Source organism: Carya illinoinensis, chromosome 10 (assembly GCF_018687715.1).
Source record: "Carya illinoinensis cultivar Pawnee chromosome 10, C.illinoinensisPawnee_v1, whole genome shotgun sequence".
In the NCBI taxonomy this organism is placed as follows: Eukaryota; Viridiplantae; Streptophyta; class Magnoliopsida; order Fagales; family Juglandaceae; genus Carya; species Carya illinoinensis.
In genome coordinates this window covers 14,528,626-14,538,205 of record NC_056761.1, presented here as the reverse complement: position 1 = coordinate 14,538,205, position 9,580 = coordinate 14,528,626, and positions in this window count along the sequence as shown.

Sequence of the window (9,580 nt, the reverse complement as noted above, 5' to 3'; positions counted from 1 at the left end):
TTAGATAATGGATTGGTGATTCATGTGCAGACACAACAGTGAATCAACAGATCACCTTATTCTTCATTGCGAAGTAGTTAAGGTATTATGCAATGAAATCTTCACTAGGCTTGACATCCCATGGGCTATGCCTAGGAGGGTGATAGATTTATTTTCCTGTTAGTGAGGGATTCAAGGCAATCGTCAGATCGTAGCTGTATGAAAGATGGTGCCTTTCGTTTAATGTGGTGCACATGGAATGAAAGAAATAGCCATTCTTTTGACAATAGAGAACACTCTCCGGATGGTTTTAGGGCAATTTTTTTTTCCACACATTGTTGCTTTGGGCCTCTTCTATTGTATGGTATGGAGCAAGTCTTAATGACTTGTATGGGCCTCTTCCATAGAGCATAGTTTGTAATTAGGCTCTTTCTTGTATACTTCCTGTGTACTTGGGTTTTTCCTATTTACGTGGATTAATAAAATCATTTTTACCTATCAAAATTTTTTTTGAAGAGATCAAAATGCTAGAAGATGAGACTTGTAATGATTTTTATGCAAAACTTAATAATATTGTGAATTTCATGTCTAATATTGGTGAGAAGGTAGAAGATTCAAGGGTCGTGAGAAAGATTTTAAGGTCCTTACTTGAAAGGTTTTGCCCCAATGTTATAGCGAATGAGGAAAGCAAGGATTTGGATGTAATCAAAGTTGAAGAACTGGTTGGCTCCTTGCAAACTTATGAATTCTCACTCCCTCGTACAAAGAATGGGAAGCCCATTGCTCTAAAAATTGTAAAAGGAGATCAAGAGGATTCTTCCAGTGAAAAAATAATGAATGATGAGGACCTAGACCTTGTTGCTAGGAAGTTCAAAAAATTTTGTTTACCAAGAAAGCTAGTGGAAAAAACAAAAGCGAGTTAAGGGGTTTCAAATAAAGATAGGCTATAATCAAAAAAGGAATAAGGAAACATATGAGAAAAACGACAAAGTAAAGTGTCATGAGTGCTTCAGGTATGGTCATATAAGGGTGGAGTGCACAAACTTTAAGAAAAATAAGGGGAAATCAATGAATGTCATACTTAGTGATAGTTCAGAATTTGAAAATTCTGATTCATCATTTGATGATGAAAGTTCTTTTACGGCCTTCACAACTACTATTGAAGATTTTCCTGAAGTTATGGTGGCTGAATCTAAAAGTGAACTTGATGATGATGACTCAGAGGTAGCTATTGTTGACACTGATCATCAGCTAAGCATACAAGATACCTATAATGACATGTGAAGAAGTTGTCAAGCTGAAAAAGATCAACAATAAGTTGTACAACAAGCTCACAGTAGTAAAAAATGAAAAGAATAGCCTTTTTGATGCACTAAATGTTTCAATTGAGATCTCAATGCCAAAGACTCAAAAGGATGCACTAGATAAGGAGTTGAAGAGCTCTCAAGAGAATCAACAAAAATCAGCATCACAAAAAGTAGAATAAATGCTCAGCATTCAAAAACCCAATACTGATTGTACTAGTTTGGGGTATACAACCTCTCAAACATTTCACATACTTTAATATTTTTCCAAAACTGAAAATACCACAAACATGATTGCCAAGAAACCAAAACTAGCAAAAACCCAAAGAGCAACAAGCTAGAACCTAAAAGAACTAAACATCCTGTCTATCATGACAAGCTTTCACAATCCATGAGGATTATTATTTTGGAAGTGGTGGCAAATTCATACAGCGTTAATTTCATCAAAGCTACCAAATTTCCTTGCCATTACGTTTTCCTTTACTGAATTAAACTTCGAGGTGGATAGGGTACTGGGATCAGGGAAGTGCCTCTTCTCATGATGTTAACGTAATGCATTTTGCATCATCTTTATGCATTCTATGCCAAGCAAGTCACGCTGTAGTATGTTACTCATCAGTGTGATCAAGTGTTGAAGGATCTGGTGGGTCTAGAAACTTTTCCCAACATTATTAACCATTTTAGCATTCCTATAACTTGCGACTTTGAACTCCAATCTATATCAGAAAACTTTATAATATTTGACACCAGGTTCAGGATTATATCCTAGGTATATCAATATTTCCCTGGTAATGAGATGCCTGAATACCAATAAGTTAGGTCAAGATTCAAAGTGGAGAGAGATATGAGAGAAATTGAGGGATAGAGATAGCAGGTGGTAGATGTCAGGTGTGACGTCCCCAACTCTCATGTACGGACACGTGGAAATCGAGGCATCGGAATTATGACAACACGTGTCACACACTCCAACGACAAGTGCTTAGTGTGTGCACATGCAACACGTTTAAGACAAAAGTCACAGTGGATAAGTTAAAGTGAATTAACTAAGTACCAGAATTGTTAAATAAAAATTCCAAAATAAAAAGCCCTTAAAATTTGTACAGTTATCCAATATAAATATAATACAGACCAAATACAATATCCAAAAGTGGGAAACCATTCCCATATCCAAAAGAGAAAGAGATCCCCGATCACTTTCCGGCGGAGCCGCTTCCTTAGGCTCTGCAACCTCATCTGCATCAAAATCTCAATGGGCATGCTGGAAATTCAAGGAGTTGGGCTCGGTTGGATCGTTCCTTGGTTGATCAACATTTTCTTGGTGCTTTTCCGGATTCAATTATGAGATATTTACCTCGTACTTCATCGGATCATGCTCCTATGGTCATTTCGTTCGTGAAGAGTTTTGAAGGCTATGGGCCGGCGCCTTTTTGTTTTCAGCAAATGTGGGTGGATCATGTTGATTTTGTTAGATGTGTTCATGAGGCTTGGGACCAAAATGATGCTGGTGGTGCTCTCATGAAAATGGTGGCAAAATTAAAAAGGGTGAGAGTTGCTCTAAAAGCATGGAATAAGGTAGTTTTTGGGTGGACGAGTGGGCACATTCAGGAGTTGGAGGCTCGTATAGAGAGGTTGGATGAACAGTTATGAAGAAGATGTGGAGCTGGACCTGTTGGCTTCAAAGATGGAATTGGACACCTGGACTAATCGTGAAGAGATCCGGTTGGCTCAGTGTGCCAAAGTTAGATGGTGGAAACATGGCGATAAAAATTCTAGGTATTTTCATGCTCTTCTTAATAAAAGGAAGCAAACTAGGATTATGGAGATGAGTCTGTCTAATGGTACTGCATTAAAAACACCGCAAGATACTCATGATGGTGCTGTGAAATATTTCATGGATTTTTTGGGTCAATCTAATCGTGTAGTACTTCCAGATTTGGGGGATTTAGTGTCTAATGTGATATCGGACGAGGGTAATTTGAGGCTTTGTTCTTTGCCTCCCGAAGAAGAGGTGAAACAAGCTGTTTTTAGTATTCCTATAGAGAGTAGTCCTGGCCCGGATGGGTTTGGTTCAGGTTTCTATCGTGCTTGTTGGGATATTGTGCGCGTGAAGGTGGCGGAGGCTGTAAGGGATTTTTTTAAAGAGTTCCTTTCCCTAGATTTTATACGACTTCTTTTGTTGTGCTTATTCCAAAAATGGCTCAGCCGACGGGATTTGATAAGTTCCGTCCTATCAGTTTATGTTCTGTTTTCTACAAAATCTGCACTAAGGTTTTGGTGGCAAGGCTTGCCCCTTTATTGCCTGCTATGATCTCCTCTGAACAGTGTGCCTTTATTCAAGGTAGAAGCATTTTTGATAATATCAGTCTCACACAAGAGATGGTGCATTCTCTTAACAAAAAGGCTTTGGGTGGTAATGTTATTTTGAAGCTTGATATGGCCAAAGCTTATGATAGAGTGGAGTGGGAGTTTTTGTTACATGTGTTGGCAGGATTTGGTTTTTCTCCTTCTGTTACGGCTCTGATTAAAAATTGTATTGATTCGCCTTGGTATTCAGTCATGATGAATGGGACGTCTCGTGGTTTTTCTCAAGGAGGGCACGGGTTGAGACAGGGGGATCCTTTACCTCCATATCTTTTTATCATTATGGAGGAAGTTTTTTCCCGTTTACTTAAGAAGAATTTTTTATGTGGTAATATTATGAGTTATTCGCATCCGAGACGTGCGCCTCTTGTTTCTCACCTTCTTTATGCAAATGATGTAGTTATATTCACAAATGGAAGGAAAAAGTCGATGCGAGAATTGATGAAGGTTATTGAGACTTATGAGTCTTGGTCCGGGCAGCGAGTGAGTAAAGAGAAGACAACAATATATTTTGCGAAGCAATTCTCTACAAGGCGGAAGAGGGATCTAATGAATATCACTGGTTTTATAGAAGGTAATTTTCCTTTTACCTATCTTGGTGCACCGATTGTTACTGGAAGGCTTACAAATTTACATTTAGATCCTATTCTTAATCGTGTGAGGAATAAGCTTGGGGGGTGGAAAGTGAAGTGTCTATCGGTTGGGGGCAAATTGATTTTGTTGAAGCATGTTTTGTTGAGTATGCCAATTCATATTATGTCTATCCTTCAAGTGCCAAAAGGGATTTTGAAAATTCTAAACAGGTTGCTTAGTTCTTTTTTTTTGGGTGAAAAAGATGGTAAGGGGAAAAAGAAATGGGTGGGATGGAAGTTGATGTGTAAGCCGACTGAAGAGGGGGGAATTGGGCTACGTGATTTTGATGAAGTACATCATTCTTTACACATGAAATTTACATGGAAAATTATGACTGGGAGTGATCTTTGGTCACAATTTTTTCGTACTAAATATGTTGGGGATAACCATATCTCCTTAATGGATCCTAAGAAGGGGTCAAGATTTTGGAAAATGGTGGTTAAATGTATTCCAGCAGTGTTAGAAAATTCAAAATGGAAAGTTCGGGAGGGGAATATTTCTTTTTGGTGGGATAACTGGTTAAATGAAGGTCCTCTTGCTAATTCTTATCCAGTGATTGATGAATCTAGTATGAGGTTGGCTGATGTTAGAATTGAAAATGGTTGGGATATTGATGTGTTGGAAAGATTAGTGGGAGCACAAAAAACAGAGGAGATTTGTAGCTTTTTGGGTGCTCACAAAGATGGTCAGGATTTACTTGTTTGGATTCATAATAAGGATGGTTGTTTTACTACTAAAAGTGCATGGCAATATGTTCAGGTTAGTGCACCAAGGGTGACTTGGGCAAAGTGGGTTTGGCATGAAGCTCTACCAAAAAAAATCTCTGTTTTAATGTGGAAGGCTTTCCATGACAGTTTAAGTGTTGATGATAGATTGAGGAGGGTGGGTATACCCATTACTTCCAAGTGTAACTGCTGTGATCGAGGAGGCTATGAAGATTTAAACCATGTTCTTGTTGCAGGTGATGTGGCTTCTGAGATTTGGAAGAGGTTTTCTCTTATCTTAGGACTTCCTTAAGATCCAAATAGACGATGGTCTGAATTGGTGTTAATGTGGTTTAGACGGGCGACTACCAAGTCCCAGGTGGGTAATCTTATGGGCCTTATTCCTTCTATTATTATTTGGAAATTGTGGCAATGCAGGTGCAAGGCACGAATGGAAGGTAAAACCATATTGATAGAAGAGATTTGGAGGTTTATTTGTGTGTGGCTAAGAAAAGTGCAAAATTCCTTAACAACTATTACTAAGATTGGTGTTGTTGATGAGGAGAGGTTGAGGGACTTGAACATAGCAGTTTTACCTATTCAACAGGTGCAGGCTAAATTGGTTTGTTGGGAAAAGCCAAAAAATGGTAGATTGAAATTGAATATAGATGGATGCAGTCTTGGTAATCCAGGAAGTTCAGGTGTGGGGGGTATTATTCGGGATATACATGGCAATATGGTGCTGTCCTTTTCATGCTCTCTTGGGGTGGGTTCTAATAACCATGCGGAATTGAAAGCATTGTTAATAGGGTTGAAACATTGTCGAGCTTTGGGGCTACATCAGGTGGACATTGAGTCTGATTCTGTGATTTGTGTATCTTGGATTCAGAAGAAGCATTGTGGAGTTTGGTATTTGGAAGATTTCTAGGAGGAGGCTATGAGATTGTATGCAGGTGGGGATTTTACTATTCATCATGTTTATAGAGAAGGAAATGCACCGGCTGATTTCTTAGCTAAAATGGGAGCTCAAGGCTCTACCTTAGTTTGGCGGTCTTTATTACATGTTCCAAAATTTCTTAAAGGTTTGATTCGTTTCGATAAATTATCTTTACCTTATGTTAGAGGGAGTTATGTTGTTTAGAAGTCTTGAAGTTGGTTTTTTGTTTATAGGTATGTCGTTGTGGGTTGGGAGATTTATTATAGGCATGTATTGTTATGGATTTCTCGTTTGGTCTTTATGTATTTTTGGTATTCCTCCACCGGAAGTGAGGGCTTTTGTTAATAAATTTGGAAATGGGTCACTCTTGGACATGTGGCCCTAACTCTTCTTTAAAAAAAAAAAAAAAAGGGTCCATGTAGGAAAGGTTTAAAGCTTTGACTCGGAGATGTTTAGAACCACAGGTAACACCGACCCAAGTGCAAATGTAAGTGTTGGAGGACCAGTTGCTTATCAAAACATGATGAGAGTCCTTAGAAGAAATGTGAGCTTTCAATTCAAAAAGAGCAAATTTATCGGTGGTAACGTTTAGAATTTCTACATTAGCAAAGCTAAATGGGTAAGATTGTTGCAAAAGCAGCGTCATATAAAGGAGGAAGAGGAAAGAAGTTGGGCCCGCCATGAGTAGCGTATATATTGGTTGAGGTATTTGAAGTTATAGTGGTGTTGTTGCAGTGAGACTGTGAGAGGAAGAAGAAGCGAGACGTCACTTATATTTAAAGGGATTCCATCGTCCCGAAATTACGATTAGGAGAGAAAAGCCCCACGAGTAGGGGTGTAAAAAAAAACCGATAAACCGGTAAACCGGACCGGACCGGACCAAACCGGTGGCATCGGTCTGGTTCCGAGGTTGGTTCGGTCCGGTATCGGTTTTAGTTTTTTTAAAACCGGTCAAAATCGGTCTGGTTCCAATTTGTTTTTTATTAAAACCGGACCGGACCGATTTATATATATATATATATTTTAATTTTTTATATTGTATATAATATTTATATATAATATATAACTATATATAAAATAGTTTTGTACTATATGATAAATTACTAATTAATATAATATTAAATTTTAAAATCTTATATCATTTTGCTTATTGTATTAATAGTTATACTAATATTATATAGTGTATATTAATAGTTATACTTATACTATATCACTATATATTATATTATAATATAATATATCATTATAGTCTATAATATAATTATAATATATATTATAATATACTACAATATATTATCACTATAGTATTATATACTATATTATATATATTATATAATATCTAATATAGTACATTAAAATCGGTAAAACTGGACCGAACCGGACCGAAAACCGGTAAAACCGGAGTACCGTTTTAAGAGGGTAATCGGTGCGTAATCGGTTTTGAAAAATGCAAAACCGGTATATACCGGTTCAGTCCTAAATTTTGTTTAAAACCGGACCAAACCGGACCGGTTACACCCCTACCCACAAGTCACGACCATGAAGTTAATTAATTACTTCTTCTTCAACATCTTGTACGTGTTTGTTGAATGGAAAAGTATAGTTGTAAGCACAATTATGCACTAATCTGTGCACCAATGTGATGTGATTGGTCAAAAAGTAGATTTTATTGAAAACAGTGTTAATTTAAATTTTAAGTATGAATAAATCAGTGTTAGTACGCAGATTAGTGCGCGACTATGCTTGTATATAGCAAAACTCTTGTTGAATAAATGAATCATATTTATCGTCTCTAGCTATACCGTATATCATGATTGATCATTTTTATGATTCTATTTAAATATATATTTATATACAATATATATTTATATACCAATATATATTTAAATAAAATAAGAAAAAAAATAAATTAATATTAATGTGTGATATTGTAGAAAATAATAAGCAGAATGTTTTTTTAATTGATAAAACTTCGTATTCATCAATATTTAAAAATCAAAAGAAAAAATAATATTATATATATAGCAATTTATGTAGAAAGACGGGACTAATTCCGTAGTTTGTTCTCAGAATTTTATAAAAAGTTATAAATGGTTTAATTGTTAAAAGAATCACATTTTATATAGAGTTATTCTATATATTCTCAAGCTGGTAGACCACATCATCCGTATATATTACTTCAATAGTAAAATTTTATTTATAATATTTTAATTTTAAAATTTATTATATATGTTCTATCTATCTACCGACTTGATATTAGATTTTTTCTTTTATATATAGTTGACGTAGCCAAATAATTAAATAATGTAGCTCGTTAATGATACAAATTATAAAAATACACTAACACTGCTTTCAGCAAGAGTTTTGTTACTTACAAGTAAATTTATGTATTAATCTGCATATTAATACTGATTTTTTTATATTTAAAATTTAAATTAACACTATTTTCAATAAAATTTATTTTTTAATTAATTATATTATATTAATACACATTAATATATAAATATTCTTATAATTAAATTTTTCCTTTCAGCAATACCAGTGTTTCAACTACTAAGATTGCCGTGCACTAGGGGCCGACAAAATAAAAGCTATTTGACCTAAAACCTGCGTTAGCAATGTCTGAAAATGACAACGCAGCACTACCATCCAAACAAATAAATATGGGTATATCCCTTTGAGTATGATGCTCCAAGCCAAAAATGACAAATCACTCGAAGACAAGAAAAAAGAAGCAACTGGGTGTCGCACCAAAAGCAGCCCTAATCTGTAGACAGCTCCTTGGAAAGAGAATTTCATGACCAAATCACTCTGATATTATGGCAATGTATGACTATTGAGGCCGATAGTATAAAAAGAAAAAAGAAAAAAAAAATGTATATATTAATGTTAAATCGGATAAGGTCAGTATTGTTATAAACTATCTGACCACATTTATTTAGTCATCAAAAGCATAATACTAACATAGTAAGTTAGCCGACATATATATAATACATAGTGCTAGCATAGTGCTAACATAGTACTAACATAGTTAGCAAGTATAGTCCCCTTTGTACGCCTATATATATCGTTGAATTTTTTAAGAAATTTATAAGTTTGATAACAGATCAATAAGAGAATCTCCTCACTCATTTTCTCTCAACCTCTCTGAGCTTTCTCTGTATCTTTGAATTTCTTTCTCTATTTTCATAATTTTATAACACGTTATCAGCACGATGCGTGAAAAATCTTCCTTCTATCGAATGGTTCTCGATTTTTTCTATCCATCTTTCATAGGATGATTGGGTTGCTAAAACTCAGTTGAAGAATCTGAGGTAAAACTCAAAGCCAAGCTTTTTGGTTCTATGATCAAATCTATATCGATCCATTAAGCTTGCCGATGAGATTTTTCTACAACGGCTAGATCAGACCCATCTACCTGAACCTCTCTAAATCGACCCGTTCTGAACGGTCTGAGGCTTTCAAGGCCCGGTCCCAGTTCTTCATATGTACGGCCAAGACCGAGTGGCTTGACGGCAAGCATGTCGTGGTTTTTGTATCCCAATTCTTCAAATCGGCCGGACTATTGTGGTTACCAGGTTTTGAATTGGACTGAAGCGGTGATGCTCCGCATATCAACATAACGTTCATCAAATACCGAGTCCTTCAAATCGATAAGGAGT